Below are 18,560 nucleotides of genomic sequence, written 5' to 3'. Positions count from 1 at the left end.
CCTCTTACAAGCAGACTTTTCTATCTACAAAAGCCCAGGTAGGTTAAAACAAAAACAGGAAAACCTCCTACAAGTCTTTCACGTTCATAGGTTGAAAAGTCCGGTGTGTAACTTAGAACAGGTCACTGAAGCTTTCTGTATTTCAGTGTCTTCCTCAGTGGACAAACTAAGAATGAAGACAACTCGGAAAGTATAAAGCACCCTTCAAGGGTCAGGAAGAAGTATTTGGCCATTTCATTGTGGGTTCAAATCCTGCCTCCACCTCCTATGAACTGGGTGGTCTTGGGCAAGTTACTAAATTCTCAGGGCCTCAGTGTTCTCAGCACAGGTGCTCACTTGACCTATCTCAAAGCTTTGGGAGGTGGGTTACATGAGATGATGTATGCAAACCACCCAGCCCAGACCCCACAGGTGGCAGAAGCTAGTTCTCTGTTACTGTACAGTAGTCCCTGCCTTATCCGTGGGTTCGCTTTCCACAGGTTCGGTTACCCGTGATCCACCAAAGTCCAAAAATTAAAATGGAATTTTCCAGAAATAAACAATTCATAAGTTTTAAATTATGTGTCATTCTGAGTAGTGTGATGAAATCTTGAGATGTCCTGCTCTCTCTTGCCCACAACATGAATTATGCCTTTGTCCAGTGTCTCCACGCTATATTCTTTACCAGCCTGTTAGTCACTTAGTAGCTGTCTCAGTTATGAGAGAGAGAGAGAGAAAGAGAGAGAGAGAGAGAGAGAGAAAGAGAGAGAGAGAGAGAGAGAGACACATTCACATAACTTTTACTATACGGTTATAATTGTTCTATTTTATTATTAGTGACTATTTTTAATCTCTTATGATGCCTAATTTATAAATTAAACTTTATCATAGGTATGTATGTATTCGAAAAAAACATAGTATATAATATGTAGGATTCGGTACTATCTGTAGTTTCAGGCATCCACTCGGGGTCTGGGAACATATGCCCTTCGGATAAGGGGGTACTGTTGTATTTCCTTGAACTTAAGATGATAAGAAGCACCATTATTTTACGTCCCATTAAGAACGGATTGAGACACAGCTCAGGTTTCAGCGATGTGTGCACCTTAGTATTGATGGCAGACTATATTACTGGGAGGGTGAGCAGGTGGCAACAGTGTCAATCCCGACAGCAGCGGCCCTCCTCCTAGGCTGCAGTTTAGAAGGTCATGCCCAGTCTGCATCCCAATTAAACCAAAACCTCTGGGGTGTGGCCCAGTCATCAACCCGTGCCTTGATTTCCCCATCTGCAAAACTGAAACAATTCTAGAATCTACTTCTGGGGTGGTTGTATTAAATGAGCTGATACATGCCCGAGATTTAGAACAGTCCCAGACCCACAGAAATGCTGAGATAAACGTGAACAATTACTCAACTCTGCACCCCAAGTCCTGGCCTACACTAGGTACTTCCTAAATGTTGGTCAAAAGCAGGAGTAAATACAGTCACATGACTGCTGCCCTGCCCTCCCCCCACCAGCTGGGAGAGGCCCACTCTGGCCTCTGTCCAGGGTGTGGGGGCCAAGAAGACGCTCACCTGCCTAAGGGCCTTCGGTCCAAAGTTCAAGGGAGCCACACCCTTCTCCACTTCTGCACCCACCCCTGGGGCTGCTGTGCAGTGGGCGCTACCACATGGGCCTGGCCAAGACCTCATGGAACCAAACTTCTCCCCCAGCCTCCACCCTCCCCTTTCCTGCTTTTCTTATTTTCTTTTCCATAAAGATCAGTCTGTGTTGCTCCTCTATCAAGGCCTGGAGGATAAACATTTGGTCCCGAGGCAGAGAAACCCCAGGCTTGAAGGCCCCCCACTACCCCCACCCCAGCAGCCTAAACCTTGGGCTTTTAAGCAAGGAATGGTTTTCAGTAAATCTCTCCTATCAGCAGAAACCTTTGAAAGAGTTTGTTTAAAGGCCAGGGAGATAAACAGCAAGGAGAAGTGTTTGTTTAAGATGTATGTTCTGTGTGGGCACTCTGAGGCCCGGATTCACATCTAAGGGAAAGGAGCCTCTCAGAGTCCAGGGTGCGGGCCTCCCAGGGGCGCCCGGGGCCCTGGGTGTGGACTCTAGCCCAGGCAGGGACCGGGTCCTCAGGGGAGGGAAGCGAACTGGACTGCACCTGCAGGCCCCTCCCTGGCTGGGGGTGGGAAAGGTAGGGGCCTGAAAGTTGCTGCAGGAAGGAGGAGACTTCCTCACCCTGTAGGGAGGGGATAAATACTCAGAAGGATGAGCTGGTTGGTGTGCAGGCAGAAATCCCCCAGGAAGCAGGCTGCCTCAGCCCCCAACTCAACATTCAGAACAAGGGCCTGGCTCAGCCCCCCCCCCCCCCAGTCCTCACCCCCCACATTGGCTCCATACTCAGCAGCGCAAAATGAATGAGGGCTTGCATCTGGATATTGCCAGCTTTGTGACCTTGGACAAGCCACCTAATCTGGCTAGAACCCTAGGTCCTCTCTGTTGTGAAAATATCTCGCCTGCTTCAAAGGGTTTTAACTGCTTTTTCTTCCATTTGCAAATACGCATTGAGCACCTGCTGTATACCAGATATTGTTCTAAGTGCTTGGGATATCACAGAAAACAAAATAAACAAACTGTGCCCTTTTGGAGCCTAAAGCGGAGGGAAATAGACAATGAGCATGATAATAAGTAAATTATACACTACATTAGGTGATAGGAGCTACGGAGAGAAATAGAACAGCGTACAAGGAAACCGGGAAACGATGGTGAGGTTTGGCCCCACTGAGAAGACGTTTTCTGAAGGAGCTACAGATCTCTGAGGGCAGAGGGGTCCTGAATGAAATGCCCTATGTTATGCACATAGTATGAGCCTGGAGCATGGTCCTGTGGTCAGAAGTAATAGCTGATGCTGTCATTGCTATTGAAGCAATTACTGAGGGCAGGGGAGCTTTCAGGGAGGAAGCAGGACTTGAGTGGGTTTCCCCTGGAATTCCTTCCTCCTGCCAAGTAGAGAGGACAGATGGCATCTCTGGAGCAAAGCACTTTGAAGGTGAGGAGACAAGCAGACCAATGACACAGCTCTCAGTGCCTGAGAGGTCTGGGGGCAATGCCCTTGGCTGGGATCAAGGGTCTCCCAGGTCATCGGGGCAAGTGATTTGCAGCTTCCTGGCTCTTTCTTTCCTCTATCAGAAAATGGGAATAATATTTCCTCCCCTCACCGGATGTTTGGGAAGATAAAAGTAGCATGGGGGGTGTTTGTGCCTAGAACATAGTAGATGCTCAGTAAATGTTGGATTTGTGTTCCAGGCCCTCCCTTGTCCTTTCCATCTCCTTTCCAGCTCTTCCATGGAAGGGTAAGTGGAACCGTGATAGGCCCACCAGGTCCCAGACTGAAGGAGAAGATGTTAAACAGCTGAGCATGGTCTTCAGGTAGCTGAAAGGTGAACCACTAGAAAAAGTTTACATTTGTTCCTGGGATCCAAAGGGAAGGTAGGAATGTCAGGGAAACCGTTTTTTCACTCCACTTGGGAGGCATTTTCCAGTAATCAGTGGTGTTTAGCAGCAAGATGGACCTCTTTAGAGCTCCTGAACTCCTGCTGATAGGGGTCAAGTGAGCAGAGGCAGCTGGATTTTGGATATAGGTTGAGCAGAGGGAACCCTTGCTCTGGAAGGAGTTTGACCAATTGTTTTTGGGGTCCCTCCCAGCAGTGAGATTTGGGGATCTACTTCCATTCCTTCCCAGGCTCCACAGCCCATGGAGATCTGTCCACACTCCAGACTTTCTCCATTACCTTGTAAAAACTTGCCTGACCTGTGTCCTTAGGGTTCTGCCACGTGACAGGCCAGTACAACTGACAGATAAGTCCGTGCTAAATTTGGAAGGGTCACAGATTAGCATGCGAGTCTTGCCAGGTAACCCAGGGACAGTTAAACAAGGTCTAGGGTATTAACTCAAAATTATAAGGAATGGTGAAATTCCAGGCACTTGGGAGAGAGACCCAGGGACAGATAGATCTGTTTGGGGAAACATGCCTGAGTAGTTTATCAAATAGTTCCTAGTGTCTTCCAAACCCTACCTACGGTAAGATTAACTCTAGCTAAGATCACAGACCATGGCTCAAAGATTTAAAGGGCCCAACTGTGCCTCAACCCGTCCTCATGAGCAAGCTGAAATGCTAGGGCATCTCTGGGCACCTTCTTCCTGCCCCACAGACACATGCCTCGCCTGGCAGCTGGAAGCCAGCACTTTTCTTTTCAAAGCCTCTGCATCTCCTTCCCCCCTCCTCCTTCCTTCCCTCCTCCCCCCCCCCACCCCCCAAAAGGAGGATGCCCCTTCTGTTGAGTACACAGCCTGTAATTTTGCTGTCAGATCTCAGCCAGGAGGTCAGTGTTGTGACTGACTGTGTAAGGATCGCTCCCTTAAGGGTAATTACACTAAATTCCCCTCTGAAGGACAGCTCTGTCTGGATAGAAGGCAAGAAAACCCCGCATCCCCCATTCACGGAAATTCATAATTTCTGTTGTTGTCCCTGGCACCCTGGCAGCGAGACACTTCGAGGAGCTCCAACCACTCTACTCAGAGGTGCGAGGTGCGTCTGCAGGGTGGCAGAAACCAGGCAGGGGGGGAGGTGGTGGTTGTGGTGGTGGATGGGCCAGCAGCAAGGGAGGGGGGATTCAGAGAGGCCACACTGGCAGCTGAGCAGGAACTGACTAAGCAGGAACTGGGCCAGAGCCAGGAGCATCTCCATTCTGAGCTGGAAAAGCAAGAAGGCCCCCTGCTGAAATCCACCCCATGAGAGGAGAGCCCTGGACCTTCATTCCTTTGTTTAACAGGTAGGCGTTGACCGCCCATCACCTGCCCTGTACTATACTAGGCACTGAAGGGGGACCCTGAGATGGACAGCAGGCCCCTCTGGAAAGAGCTGGAGGGCTCTTGGGCGAAACAAAGCACTCACACAGGAGAGGTGAATTAGTATCAAAGCCCCCTGGCGCCCCCACCATCCCCAGACCCCTTCAGAGGGGCAGCGCCCTGAGCCTTGTCCCCCACCCACCCCAAGGGAAGATGGCAGAAATGGCCAAGACCTTGCAGATCTAGCATCACACCCCAGTAGCCTCTGCACTTGCACTTGTCCCCTTCCCAGGGAGACCCTGGTGAGAGTTGGGGAGTCACTCATCCACGACAAACAGTTAAAAGGAAGAAAGCGGGTCTGGCGATATCAATGCACTTTGATAACAATAAACTCTGCTTTTAATTTATGCTAATGTGTAGGGCTGTGGTGACAGTAAGAACTAAATTACAGAGTGGCTTTCGAGCTGGTAATTATCCCTCCATTTTTCGCTGCTCTGGAAGATGGACACACAATTATGCTCTCTTGCTGTATATTAATACAGATTCTTGACATCTTCAGCAGACCTGGAGCTGTCATCGAGCTTTTTGTCTCCTTTAATTGAAAATTAATGGTTACTGGGTTGCCACGGAAACAGAGGCCACGGACGCCAGTGGCGCTCGCGTCTCACTGAGGGACTGGCGGCTTCAGGAGTCCGGAATGACCTTGAAAGTTAAAAGAAAAAAAAAACTTAAAAAAGAAGGGGAGAGGAGGAGAAATGAGGACAGGAGGGTGGGAGAGTGTGTCAGAGCTGAAAGAGAGAAGAGAGGAGAGAGAGAGAGAGAGAGAGAGAGAGAGAGAGAGAGAGAGAGAGAGAGAGAGAGAGAGAGAGAGGAGGAGGAGGAAAGGAGAGAAAGAAGAGGGGGAAAGATAAAAAGAAAGAAGAAAATTTGCAGGAGGTTAGGAGCATGGATGATTGAGGAGAAAAACTAAATTAGTAAGTTTTACCTCTCGAGTTTTGTCTCTCTCTGTCTCTCTCTCTCTCTGACCCATTGAAAACCTGGGAACTGGGTCTCAGCTCCAAAATCCAAATTCTACAAATCTCTCTTCAAGAAGAATGACAGCATCTGACTAGAGCCCCCAGGAGAAAGAGACAAAGGCTCCTTGGTGCCATAGGAAGTGGCAAGCAAAGCAGGGGGCAGGCTGAAGTGTACCATGTGGGGACTTCTCAGGTCCAGTGGGCTGTGCTGTCAGAAACAGGGGCCAGAGAGGGGGCTGCCATACCATGGCTTCAGCAGTAATGAGCAGCTAACAGGTCTCTGTTGGCTGGGCCTTCAGCTTGAAGACACAACAAAAGAACTTAAATGAGTCAGAATGGGGGTCCTGGCAGGGGGCGGCACTGTTTGGTTTGCCCAGGAAGGTAAGAGATACAGGGAGGCATTTCCATGTGATTCCAGGATGGCCTCTGGCCCTGGGCTTGGAAATGTTTTGTTCCTAGGAGAAGATGGCAGGCCCAACAGAGTTGGCAGTGGGACATAGAACCCTGAGTGTTTTAGCAGGGAAGGTGGGCTCCTTCCTGATGAGCCCACCATTCCATTTCCTCAGCCCAGAGCATGGCCTCTAGAAATACAATGCAATTCAAAAATTACTGCATATCTACAGTGAGCCAGGAGCCAAGTTAGTGAATCAGACAAAGAGCCTGCCCTAGAAAGCCTCACGCTCTGGGCTGGGAGTAGACAGACATATACACAAACAATTGCAAAGTTAGCTGCCCCCTCAAAGATTTCTCTGCAAGGATGTTTGTGGCAGTGTTGTTTATAATAGCAAACATCTAGAAACAATCAGGATGACCAACAATTGAGGACTGATAACATTATATGCCTTGCAACACACCCAGAAGATGGAGCACTCTACAGTCACTTCAAATTACGTCGGAGAAGAACATGTAATGACCTGGGGTAAAGGTTCTCAGTATTTTGTTTAATGAAACAAAACGTTTACGAAATAGTAATGTATTTATATTTCCATGATCCTGTTTCTAAGTTTCTTGAACTCTATGTCCATTAAGTTATTATGCTGTAATAAAAGTTACCTATATGTGTATAAATGCATAAGTGTGTGAATCAGTGTGGGAGGAATGTGATTTAAAAAATTAGAAGATACAGTAACATCTTAGCATAGCTGTCTCTGAGTGGTGGCATCATGGCGGAACTTTATCTCCTTTTTTGATGCTTTTCTGTATTTTCTATAATAAATAGACATCATTTTGATTGACAGGGGAAAGAAAAGGTGTTTTTGAAACTAGCTTCTCCAGAAACCAGTCTCCTAGAGGTAAAATCCCCACACACATCTGAGAAGACTAGCTGCCCCCCCCTTCTTCTCGGGCCTAGGTGCTTTCCCCCAGACATCACTCAGCAGACCCTCTCCTCAATAACCAGTACCCCTTCTGAGGCTCTCACTCTCACCCAGACACTCCCCCCACCTTCAGCCTGTGGCCATGGTGTCCAGAAATAGGATGAAGGGCTGGGGACCTCCAGGAGGGGCTGTGTGGCCAGGGTGGCAAGCCCTGCAGCAGGCAGCCCTGGAGACCAGGAACCACTCTCCTTGACTCCTGTGTCAATCTTTATCCCCTTTCACAGACCAGGCAACTGAGGCCTAGCAATGCTAGTTGATTTGCTCCAAGTCACACAGCTGGTCAGTGGCTGAGCTGGATGGAGCCCAGCCCCAGGAACCATCTGCTGCCAGGTTTGTAGTCTGTGTACCTTTCTCTGCTGCCTTGTCCCTCACCAGGTCCAGAGGACCCAGGAGTTCGAGAAGCCTCTATGAATCGCTTGGATTTCTGGAATAAGTTCCATTCTGGGTAGGTCACCATGATGAAAAGCATCTTTTCATGGTCTTTGCTCCCTTGGCTTGCCTTTGGCAGGACTGGGAGAGAGTAGTCATGTTACCCCTAGTTAGAGCAGGAACTTTGGAGAAAGACTAGCTGGGAGTAGGGCTCCCAGGAAAGTATCCTTTCCATCTCGCATCAGATACCTCCTTAAATCCTCTGCCCCTGTCAAGCCCCATACTCACCTGGCACACGGGAGCTTGCCTCATACCTGAAATTCACTCCCGCACCTCTGCCAAACCTCAGCCTCCAAAATCAGATTCCACACTCCCGTCCTCCAGAAAGCTTTCAGATGATTAACTTTATGTTGCCACTAGTTGCCACTATTATTCCTTCACTCTGCCCTTGATAATAAATAAAACCACTCTCATTGCACACACCCTCCGTGGCAGGCCCGGCTCCACGTACTTCTCGTGTGTTCGCTCCTTTCGTCTTCTCCACAACCTCAGGATGGGGTGCCACTGTTTTCTCCCACTGAGGCATTGCGAGGTTCGCTTACCTGCTCAAGGTCACACAGAAATCGGTGGCAGAGTTAGAATTTGAACCCAGGCGGTCTGAGACAAGAGGTCACGCTCTTAACCACCACACTAGTGACAAGGAACTAAGGATTCACTAGAATTTTGCTGCACTAGATGACCTGGAACTCTCGCCCATTTGCCTGGGCTCTGGTGACAGTCCAATGATGAGGCAGGTCTCGGTGATGGCATTTCCCCAGAACGGGGGCCTTGCATTTGAAGGCAGGTAGAAATCGGCTTGTCCTCTTTCTGGAAGGTCTGTCCCATCTGCCACTTTGGCCTAGTCAATTTGTCCTCACTGGTCGTGCCACCGACACTCAGGACAGGCTCTGCGATTCAGGGAGAGGTCATGGGGGGGCCGGCTGGCTGCCCCGTGGATGACTGGGGATAGTCACTAGGGAACCGTCCCAGCCGAGGGCCCCAGGCGGCTGCCTGCCTTGCAAGAGTCCTGAGAACCAGAGGCCTGGCACTCTCTCCTCTCCTCTGCCCTCCACCCTGCTGCTTGCCTTTCTCTACCTCTCCCCTGGCCTTCTCCCCACCTCTCTGCCTCATCCCTGCCCACTTCCCTCCCCGTCCACTTTCCCAGAGCGAGAACAAACACAAGACAAACTCAGCAGCAGCAGTGGCAGCGAGGGGAGCAGGGAACGTGCCTTCATTTCCCCAGCTTCCCTGATCCCGACCTTAATCCCCGCTCAGCATCCTGTCAGCCGGGTTGTTCTCAAGCTGACATTGCTGCAGGCGCCTTCTCAGCAGCCTTTCCTCAGATCTGCCTTCTCAGGGGACTTCTAAAGAGGAGCCCGAGGTTTCTCTGTTACAGCCGGCTTCACTCACTGCCCTCAAGCAAAGCCTCGGCTCTCAGGGGGCCACAGGGAGAGGGAGCTGCAGGGCGGCAGTGCCAGGCCTGACATTTTGGAGGAAGAGCAGAGGATGGAAGTGGCTGGACCCCAGAGGCTTCCAGAGTGAGGGTCAGACCTGGAGCCGGAGTCCAGCCAGTGCTATTGGGCTCCTCAAAGCAAGGGGAGCCTTACTCAGGTGTTTGGGCCTGAGAGACAGAGGGAAACTGAGGCTGGAGCCCAGGAAATTCAGGTGGTCGCTGTTCCTGACTGTGGAGAACGCAGAGGGGTCTGTGATGTTCTGAGTCTGCCTGGAGCTCAAGCTCAGGGTGGGTATGGAAAAGGGCAGCTGGGGCCTGCACCGAATGTATATGAAAGAAAACCCATATGTACACATTAACCAGTCGACTTCCTGAACATCTACGGATGCTGGGTGTTGGGAGAGAAACAGGAAAGGCAGCCTGGTGAAAGGGGTGAAGTGTGAGCTTGGCGTGAGATGGGTCTGAATCCCAACCCAGCTCTCTGCCATGCAGTAGCTGTGTGGCCTCGGGCCAATCACGCAGCCTTTTCTGAGCCCCATTTTTCTCACTTACAAGGTTGGGGGTGGGTAGGTTTAATAAAAGTTTCCTTGCAGGATCCACATGAAGTTTAGGGACGAGGTGTGCAGAGCCCTTGGGGTTTAGTATGAATTTTACTATTCATGTCACCATCCACAGGGGACATTAGAGTCCAGAGCTTCAGGTCCTCCTGAAAGGCGCTGCATGCGGGGAGTCACTTGAAGGCATAGGTGTGTGCAGGCGAGTATCAGTGGGGAGGGGGTGTTGTCCTGGGCCAGGCCCCTGTGAAACTGCTGTGGGTCTCCATGTTGCAGCCTGAACAAATACGAGGGCAGTGGGCTCTGGCCAGCCCTCCCTTCCCCACACTCCCACCCTGCCAAGGAGCCAGGGATGCAGAGGCTCCTGGAAACCCACGAAGGGGTGCTCCTAGAGCCCCCTCTCATGGCCCATCTCTCCTGGGACCCCTCAGAGCCACAAGGGCTCCCAGACTAAATGAAAAGGTATTATAGTATCCAAGATCCCAGATGCTCAGCTTTAAAGTTCTTGTCTGGGGAATGTGGCTACTTCTCCCCGCACCCAGGGGATCATCTTGGGAGAAGCCCTGAGGCCACCGGATAGGACTGATTCCCCGGTACCTGTACGCACACCACTCCGCCAGTCTGCAGGAGTTGGGGGGCTTCCTCGTCCACCTTCTACAGTGGACTCTGCATTCCTGGGGTGGGTGCCCTGGGTTTCTCCTGTCGGGGGCCTGAGACATGCAAGGGGCTCCACGTCAGGCAAGGCATGGTCACCCTGCCCTGGAGATCAGAGACAGGCTCAGGTAGGGGCAGGTTGCTTTCAAACTTCCCAAGAACCTTTTGGCACTGAGGTTTGGGAAGCAGGCCCGCTTTCTGCTGCTTCTTCCCTCCCTGGAGCATCCCCCAAAAGATGGCTGCCTTCTTATTTGGAGAAAGAGTGGGAGGGGGGCATGTCTCAGATCTCTGACAACGCACATTCCCCCGCATTCCAGCCCCCACACCCTTGTAACTACTCCCACCTGCCGTAGCATAAGTTACTTGGGCCAGATTTCTACCAAGGGAGGTGCCCCTTCAAGACAGGGCAGTGGGATGTATGAGTTTGAAGTCCTGGCTCTTTACAACCCGTTGAGGAGACCATGGCAAGTCCCCTCCCCATGCCTGCCCCTCAATGACCTCACCTGGGAACCAGCAGTTGAAAACTGTGAGGCTTCAGAGAGACCACGGACATTAAAGTGCTGAGTGGATACAAGGCCTGGATCTTTATATTCATCTTTTATAGAATGAATCCCTTTGGACCCTCCCTGCTAACAGGTGCAGGCTACCTAGGAAGCCTCTCGTCCCACTGCCTCATCTCAGGGAGTCCTACCCTCAAGCTGTTTGGCTCTTAAAACAAACCCATCTGTTTGGGGGGGTTTCAGAGGCAGCTGGGAGGGAACCCCAACCACTCCAACTCCTTCCAAATTGCTGGAGTCAGAGAACCCCGTTCTAAGGCAGCCTTGGGCCCTGATGTCTGTCTGGGGTGTCAGGGAAGGTGGGGAGGGGAAGGACCAGGAGGAGGTCTCTGGGGTCCGGATCCCGAAACTCCCTTGGGCGTGAGACCAGAAACCTGAACCCCAGGCCCCCCACCCCGCCCCCCAAGCCACCGTCCGGAAAAAATAAACTATTTCCTGCAACCAGCTCCGAAACAAAGTCTGTGAGTGAGCTGTGACACATGTTACATAAATAGAAGCCGCAGAGGGGAAAAGCCTGTTTTCTCTTTCATTATTTATCACTCTCTAACCATCTCCAGCTGGGTGAGTAAACAGGCACATTGGCCCATAATGAGGAACAGACTGCTGCCGTGGGGCTGCTGGAGGGGCGGTGTGGGGGTGAGAGTGTGTGTGCATGTGTCTGTCTGTCTGTCTGTCTGTCTGCTCCTGAGAGGGAAGAGTGGGAGTCTGAGATGGAGAAGGCTGTGGGAACACCTGATTCCAGACAGCAAGGGGCTATCCACGTGGTGCCCTGGCTGGGGTGGGGCCCAGGGGCCTGGTGACAACTCCCTGCCTAGAGCGGTGGCTGGTTGGAGATCGGATGGCTGGATGGAGAAGGAGTCAGAACGGGAGAGACTGTGTGGGAGGGAGAGGATGTGAAAGCTATGAGCCAAGTGTGAGGCTGAGAATGCGCCAGGTCTCGGAGCATGACCCCGGAGGGGAGGCCTCTGAGTGTGGCCAAGGGGAGGTGTGGGGAATGGGACAGGAGCAGGAGGGCACGTGAAGGAGGGTGACTGTGGGGGTGTGTGATTATCTATAAGACGGGGAGGCTGAGGGGCAGTGCGTGTATGGGATAGCATGGAGTATGTGAGTGTCTGTACGTATGGGTGTGTGTGTGTGCGTATGTGTGCGTGTACGTGGGATCCTGGTGGTAGGCAGAGGTAAGCGTGACTGTGGGCGTGTGCGAAGGACATGGGAGGTTGTATAGCCATAAGGTATGGTTATGGGTTGAATCGTGTCCCCTAAAAAAGGTATGCTGAAGTCCTAACCCCAGAACCTCAGAATGTGATCTTATTTGGAAATAGGGTCATAGCAGATGCAATCAGTTAAGTTGAGGACATACTGAAATAGGGTGCCCTATGCAACATGACGAGTGTCCTAATAAGCGATATTCATGTGAAGACACAGAGACACAGATCCCTGTGAAGACAGAAGCAGAGATTGGAGTAATGCATCTGTAAGCCAAGGAACACATAGGGCGATCGGAAACTCGCGAGAAGCTAGTAAGAGGTAAAGAAGGATCCTTCCCTACAAGTCTGAGACGGCACCTGGATTTTGGACTTCTCCAAAAGTGTGAGACAATAAAGCACTGCTGTTTTCAGCCACCTGGTGTGTGGTACTTTGCCATGGCAGCCCCAGGAAACTAACACCGATGCGTGGGACCATGTTGTATGAGCTTGGGATTGTGGGAAACCATGGGGACGTGCATGTGGGTGCGAGAGCCTGGTAGTGAAGATGGGTGTGGGTGTGACTGTCTGACTATGGGAGTGTGTACCTATGTGTGTGAGACCAGGGAAGGTGTGCATGTGTGTGTCTGGCACACTCTCTCTTCGTTTCTAAATATCATCCTGGAAAGGAACCCGGCAACCACTCTTCACCTCTGGCTGCCTCTGCACACCCCTGCCCCTGCCCTGACCTTGCAGCCTCGCCTGAGGCCGTCAGCCCTGAAGGACGACTGAGAAGGTCCTGTGCAGGGCTGCCTAAGCCTGTCCCCACCCAGGGGTCATCCCAGCATCGAGGTTTAAACCCCACCTGGCCCTAAGAACCTGTAGTGCTCATCAGGGACCCCACCGAGGCTAGGCCCGGAGGCTGGAGGCAGTAAGGGGCGGGCTCAGACTCCTTGTTTGTGGTCCTGGGCGTACTTCTCTGAAGCCCGATTTTTCTCTCGTTTAGGGCTACTGAGATGGTATTACCTGTCCTGCATGGGGAGATATAAGGGAGATAGACTTAAGCCCAGAGATTCTGGAAACAGAACTGAGCACCTGTGTTGACCAGCTCCATCCTAGTGAGCCATTGGATGTCACAGAGCCAGCTACAGCCTAGCCTCCCGGCCATGTCCAGGCCAGCCTGTCCTCCTGCTGGACCAGCCTTTGCCCCCCAACCAGGGGACACAACAGTTCAATTACTCAACAACGTACAGGTCCCAAGGCTCATGTCTTAGAACCCTCAAAAGTGTCCCAAAGAGGTCTTAGTGTGAAACCTCAGACAGCCATTTCTCTCTGAGCCTCGGTTTCCCCTCTGTGAAAAGGGTACAACCACCCTCGCCCTGCCTGCTTTATAGGGATGGTGTCAGGATTAGGGGACCTAATGAACATGAATTTGTCTTATAAAGAAATGCTTGATAAAATGCCCCCCCAGCCCGACTCTGAACGGCACATCACAAAGGGAGCCCCACATATCAACACCTGTGGTATCCATAACATTTCCACCATCAGAGTGGTTTGCTCTCTCCATTCCCAACTTCCCACAGTTTCGTCCTTTAGCTCTGTAATGGTTTGATTTCATTCAGGGGTCTGCAAACGATGGTCCCCCAAGCCCTGTCCTGCCTGTTTTTGTTTGAGCTGTGAGCTAAGAATGATTTTTACCGATGAGCATTTGTCACCGATGTGTTGATAAGGGAGCATGAACGTTGAAACCCAGTTAGACAAAATGTATCTTCCTCCCCCATCTTGTGCTTCTCAGTAGATCTGTATTACAAAAAGCTACTCGATTATTATTATAACTGGAATCCCACCCATAAAAATTTGGGGGAAATTTGTTTTCTCCCTTGTTATGTAAGTTCCTGCATAATATCCTCAATGTTGCTTTGGCCTGCAAAGCCTAAAATATTTACTGTCTGTCCCGTTACAGAAAAAGTGTGCTGGTGTCTGCCTCCACTACAGGGCTGTCACTACAGCAACGAGTTGGTCATACTTTGCCAACCCCTGAAGTAGAACACTCTCAGCCCTTGGCGATTTGGATTGTTTTGGAGAAGGGCAAGTAAATTTCTCATCAGGTCCCAACAAGCCAGCCTTTGCTTCACCAGTTCCCTGGACTGAACTAGGCAGGATGTGAGTCTGACTCTGACAGGACTCCCTCCAAGGACTCTGAGAATGAAGCCCACCCAGGGAAAGGTGGAGCTAGCAATGCGAGAGAATCCAACGGCATTAAGCCCCTGGGTCACACATCACCTGCAGGGAGCTCTACCACTTGATTATTCAGTTACACAAGCCAATCAAATTCCCATTGTTATTTAAGCCATTTGAAGTGAATTTTCTAACACATACACAGATACAAAAGCACAAAAGAAGAGTGTCTAATCCAGCTCGGGGCATTCAAGGAAAACGTCCCAGGGAAGGTGTCATCTAAACTGGGTCTTAGAGTCAGCCGAAAGCGAGGGGAAGGAGAACTATTCCAAACAGACAGCAGGAGAGGAAAACAACACCGCACCTGTCTGTCACAAGTCCCAAGTGGCAGAACTGGGAGTGGCCAGGGATGGGATGGGAGGTTCAAGAAAAAACTCCTTATGCCCTGTGCACCAGGCCAAGGTGCTTGAATTTGGCCCTGAGGAAATGGGTTTGGAGCAAGGCATGACGGGTTCAGGTTGGCAGTTTCAACGGACCTTTTTGACCACCATGGAGGATGGCCTGGAGGGAAGTGTAGGGAGGAGATCAGGTTGGAAGTGGGAAGGCAGTGAGGAGGCTATTGGAATACCCAGCTGGAAGACGATGACGGTCTAGATGGGAGTAGGGGTGGAGAGGAGGAAATGACCCAGAAATATTTTGGAAGCCACGTCCACAGGACTTGGTGACCGTGTAGAGAAGGGATAGGGAGAATCAAGGGGGTGATTCCTAGTTTCTAGAGTGACTGGATCATGAGGCCACCAAGGGGAAGTGGTGTAGAGGTAGGGCATGTTTTTGGATGCCGGTGTTGATTTGGGTCTGGGATATGCTGAGTATGCCATCCCTGAAGGTTCACACATATGGGGGTGGGAGCAAGTCCAAGTGAGGGACAGTACTTGGAATCGCCAACTCACACTTGGTGGCTAAAACCATGAAAGTAGATGGGATTGTCCAAGAGGACATGTAGTTTGTGGGGGCCATGGCTCAAGGCAGAAGCCTTGAGAACACCAAGCATTTAAGAGAGAACAGTGGGAGATGACATGAACCCACAAAGGCACACAGAAAGGAAAAGTCAAGAAGGGGAAGAGAAGGGCAGAGTGTGGCAGGTGCTGGCGCCCAGCCCGTGTCTCTCGGCACTTACCTCTAGACGGAGAAGCTTCCTTACTGCCAACACCTGCTCTTTGCCTGAGGGTTTTTCCTGGCGGTGGAAACACTCTTGGCGCCAGCTCAGGGCAAGTCGGAAGTACTGGAGAGTTAATGTGCCTGGAAGCAGCCCTCAACCAATGACCAAGAGGGAGTTGGTGGATAAATACCCCAGCTTCCTTGTCCCGTGGTATGGACGACTGGAGGCCTGTCCCATACATCTTCCGGAGTTTCCCAGCAGCTCTGGGCCCCTCTTGCTCACGTGGCAGCATAACTTGCATGATGACACTCCCTGGATTGGCTTCCTGCCCTTCCTTCTCACTTTCCCACTCCCCTACTGGTATTTCCTGGGACAGCTTCCCAAATAAACGACTTGCGCGCTGGAATCCTTTCCTCGGAGTCTGCTTCTGGGAGAACCTACGCTAAGACAAAGGTGTCATGAAAATCAAACAAGTAGAAAATTTCAAGATGTTCTCTCTGTAACTTTCGTCTTTGAGGGGATCAGGTCATTCCCTGCCCCACGCACGGTGCCCACTTCTACTCATAAAAGAGGCAGGCCAATTTCTCCCCTGGCCTTGAGGTTCTTAGCAGGGGACTTCCTATGTTGTCAGGCTGAGCAGACCTCACTATTAAGAAACGTGTTCCTATCTCTCACCTTGGTTCCTCCTGCTTTTATAGGGGCTGTTGTGTCCAGGGAAGTCCTGTCACGGTCCCTTGAATAACACAAAGGCTTAGAACGATTCCTCAGCTCCCAGCCTGCCCTCTCCTTGTACCTCTGGCTTAGTCCTCTCCTTTTCCAGCACTCCAAGTGGCTTTCACTTTTTTCCATTTGTTCTATGTCCAGCCCTGTAAGTGTTCATCACTTCTCTTTCTGCCTGCGACCCAGGGACTGGCTCTGACTGCCCGCCAGTGACTCACAGGGAGGCAGGGAGGGCTGGGTGGCCTGGAAACACTCCCCTCTTCCAGTCAGTTGTGTCTGACCCACCCTGCTCCTCACCTCTAACCTCTCAAGGCAAGAGCAAGAGGAATGGACTTGAACCAGACGTCCTGAGGCAGGGGGAAGGGTCCTCAAGAAGCCATATGGTAGAGTGATGTGTAGATACAGTAGAGTGGAGTGTCAGCTATGAACACCGGCTTTTCGCTTATGTAACTGTGGGATTGTGTGTGAGTTTCAGCTTCTGGGAGCTTTGGTCTTGTCATTTGTAAAACGAGGATAATAGCAGTACCCACCTGACTTAGGCTGGATTCCCCCTGAGGCAGCCCTGAGACAACTATTTAGTCCATATGGTTGATTTAAGAAACCCCAGGAGAGAAGTGGGGGAGTAAGATAAGGAAGGGAAGGGAGGCAATAAAGTGTATGATCCAGCCAGCTACTAGGGTGGGCTCAGCCCTGCCGGGGAAGCCCTGGGAGTGCACAGAGAACACACACCTCACAGTTACCCCCCAGAGGGGTGAAGGAATGAGGGTATTCATACACCGATTCACATCCATCATGGGTGGCGGGCCTGCCCAAAAGATGTTAATTCCCTAGTACTTCTGGCCTCCCACACAGTGGCAAAGTGGGCACTGGAGCCCAGAGGCTGCCCTCAGGGAGGGCCAGGCAGGCGCTGGCGATGAGAAGCCTCAGGGGTATGAGTGGTCAGGGTGAGGGCATACGGACAGGGCACCAAAAGCATCTGGTGTATCATCTCAGAGGGCTGTTGGGAGGTGAAATGAGGTCATGCATGAAGAGTGGTTAACACAGTGCCTGATGCACGATATTTCTGCTCTAATCAAGATCCAGCCTCAGAGTCCTGGCTCAGGGATTTCCTGCTGCCTAGCAAACAGGAGGGAGATCTCTGGGACTGGAGCTGTGAAGCACAGAGGGGAGCAGAGGACAGAAAGGAGAAAGGGTGCAGGAGAACCGGGGTGGAGGTGGGTGCTGAAGTCCAGGCCAGGCTTGGAATGTGACGTGGACACACTTGTGTGTGGAAGCCCCAGGAAAACGTGTGAGGCCCACTCCTGGACCCAGCCAGACGCTGCACATGATAAGGGACTTACAACGATTCTCATCTCCCCTTATGTCCACCCTACATTCATTGACTCTGCCATTCAGGCCACTGCCTTCTCTTAAAACAAATAAACAAAACGTTAGTACCCCCATGGGGAGCAGAGATGCATATAAAAAGTGTCTGGTATACAGTAGATGCTTAATAAGTAGGTGGTGGCTATTTCCAGTGGGAGGCTACCTTGACTTTGACTTTTCTTTTTCACATTGTACCTCACCCTCCAGTGCCAGTGGCTGAGACCCCAAACCCCAGGCCCTCAAGGTTCCATGGGGAAGGAATATTCCCTTGCTAAGCACAGAGTTCTAAAGGCATCCCCACGGGACAAGCAGAACAGAAGCAGGGAGGAGTGATGAGAAGAATGGGGAGCACAAACCTCTGAGAGGAGGTGCTACCTTGTTCTGTTTTCTATCTAAGTCCTCCGCCTTGCCCTCCAACCACTGAAAGATACAGTTACGGCATTAGTTCTACCAGCCCCAACTGATACCTACAGTGCACCAACTTGCCCTGAGGCATCAGGCTATTTTTTTTTAACTTTGCTCCAGTTGATCAAATCATAATAAAATAAAATCAACATGCATTTATTGTGCACTTACTATGCAAAACACATGACGCTGGGTACCCTAGGAAATCCCAAAATGACTAAAATTGCGGGCCACTGACCACAGTTTATTATCTGGATGGAGAGATGAGGCATAAATGGTTAAGCAGTTAACAAACAATACAATGTATTTAAAGTTACTAGGTGCTTATTAAATAAAAGCTAGCCAACCACACATTACAGCCTCAACAGGTGTGCTAAAGAGGAAGGGGAAAGAGCGGGGAGTGGGCTGGGGTAATCAAGAAATAAGGACGGTAGTTTCCATCTATCCAACGCCTATACTGAGAAGAATGCTGCAAGTTATACCTTTCCTTACCACCTCTCTGCCAGACCTACATCTTTCTCCCCATCCTGCAGTTGAAGAAACTGAGATTAAGCCTCTTGCTTTAGGATTTCAGGTTTGAAAGTGACAGGTTTGGGATTTAAATCCAAGCATCTTTGCAAGGGAGGAATACAGGGGGTATCTCTTGAAGGATAAAGAACTACATCGAGGGAGAAGGGGTTCTTCCCTCACACACACACACCTCCCCTTGGC

General features: G+C 50.9%; 1 long non-coding RNA gene across 1 annotated transcript; it reads right to left on the bottom strand.

Annotated features, from left to right (window-relative positions):
- Window positions 1-4,666: 4,666 nt before the first annotated feature.
- On the bottom strand, window positions 4,667-15,940 carry LOC109438805 (uncharacterized). The gene is made up of 4 exons (XR_016020323.1): window positions 15,378-15,940; window positions 8,065-8,183; window positions 6,012-7,042; window positions 4,667-5,522 (listed from the first exon to the last, which is right to left on the bottom strand). It is a non-coding gene; the product is annotated as an uncharacterized LOC109438805 (long non-coding RNA).
- Between the last annotated feature and the right edge of the window lie 2,620 nt (window positions 15,941-18,560).

The sequence above is a fragment of the Rhinolophus sinicus genome, chromosome 2, assembly GCF_057876585.1.
Source record: "Rhinolophus sinicus isolate RSI-liver-muscle chromosome 2, RSI-T2T, whole genome shotgun sequence".
Classification (NCBI taxonomy): Eukaryota; Metazoa; Chordata; class Mammalia; order Chiroptera; family Rhinolophidae; genus Rhinolophus; species Rhinolophus sinicus.
Note: the sequence above shows the minus strand (reverse complement) of the source record. Positions and strands in the feature narration are given on the sequence as shown.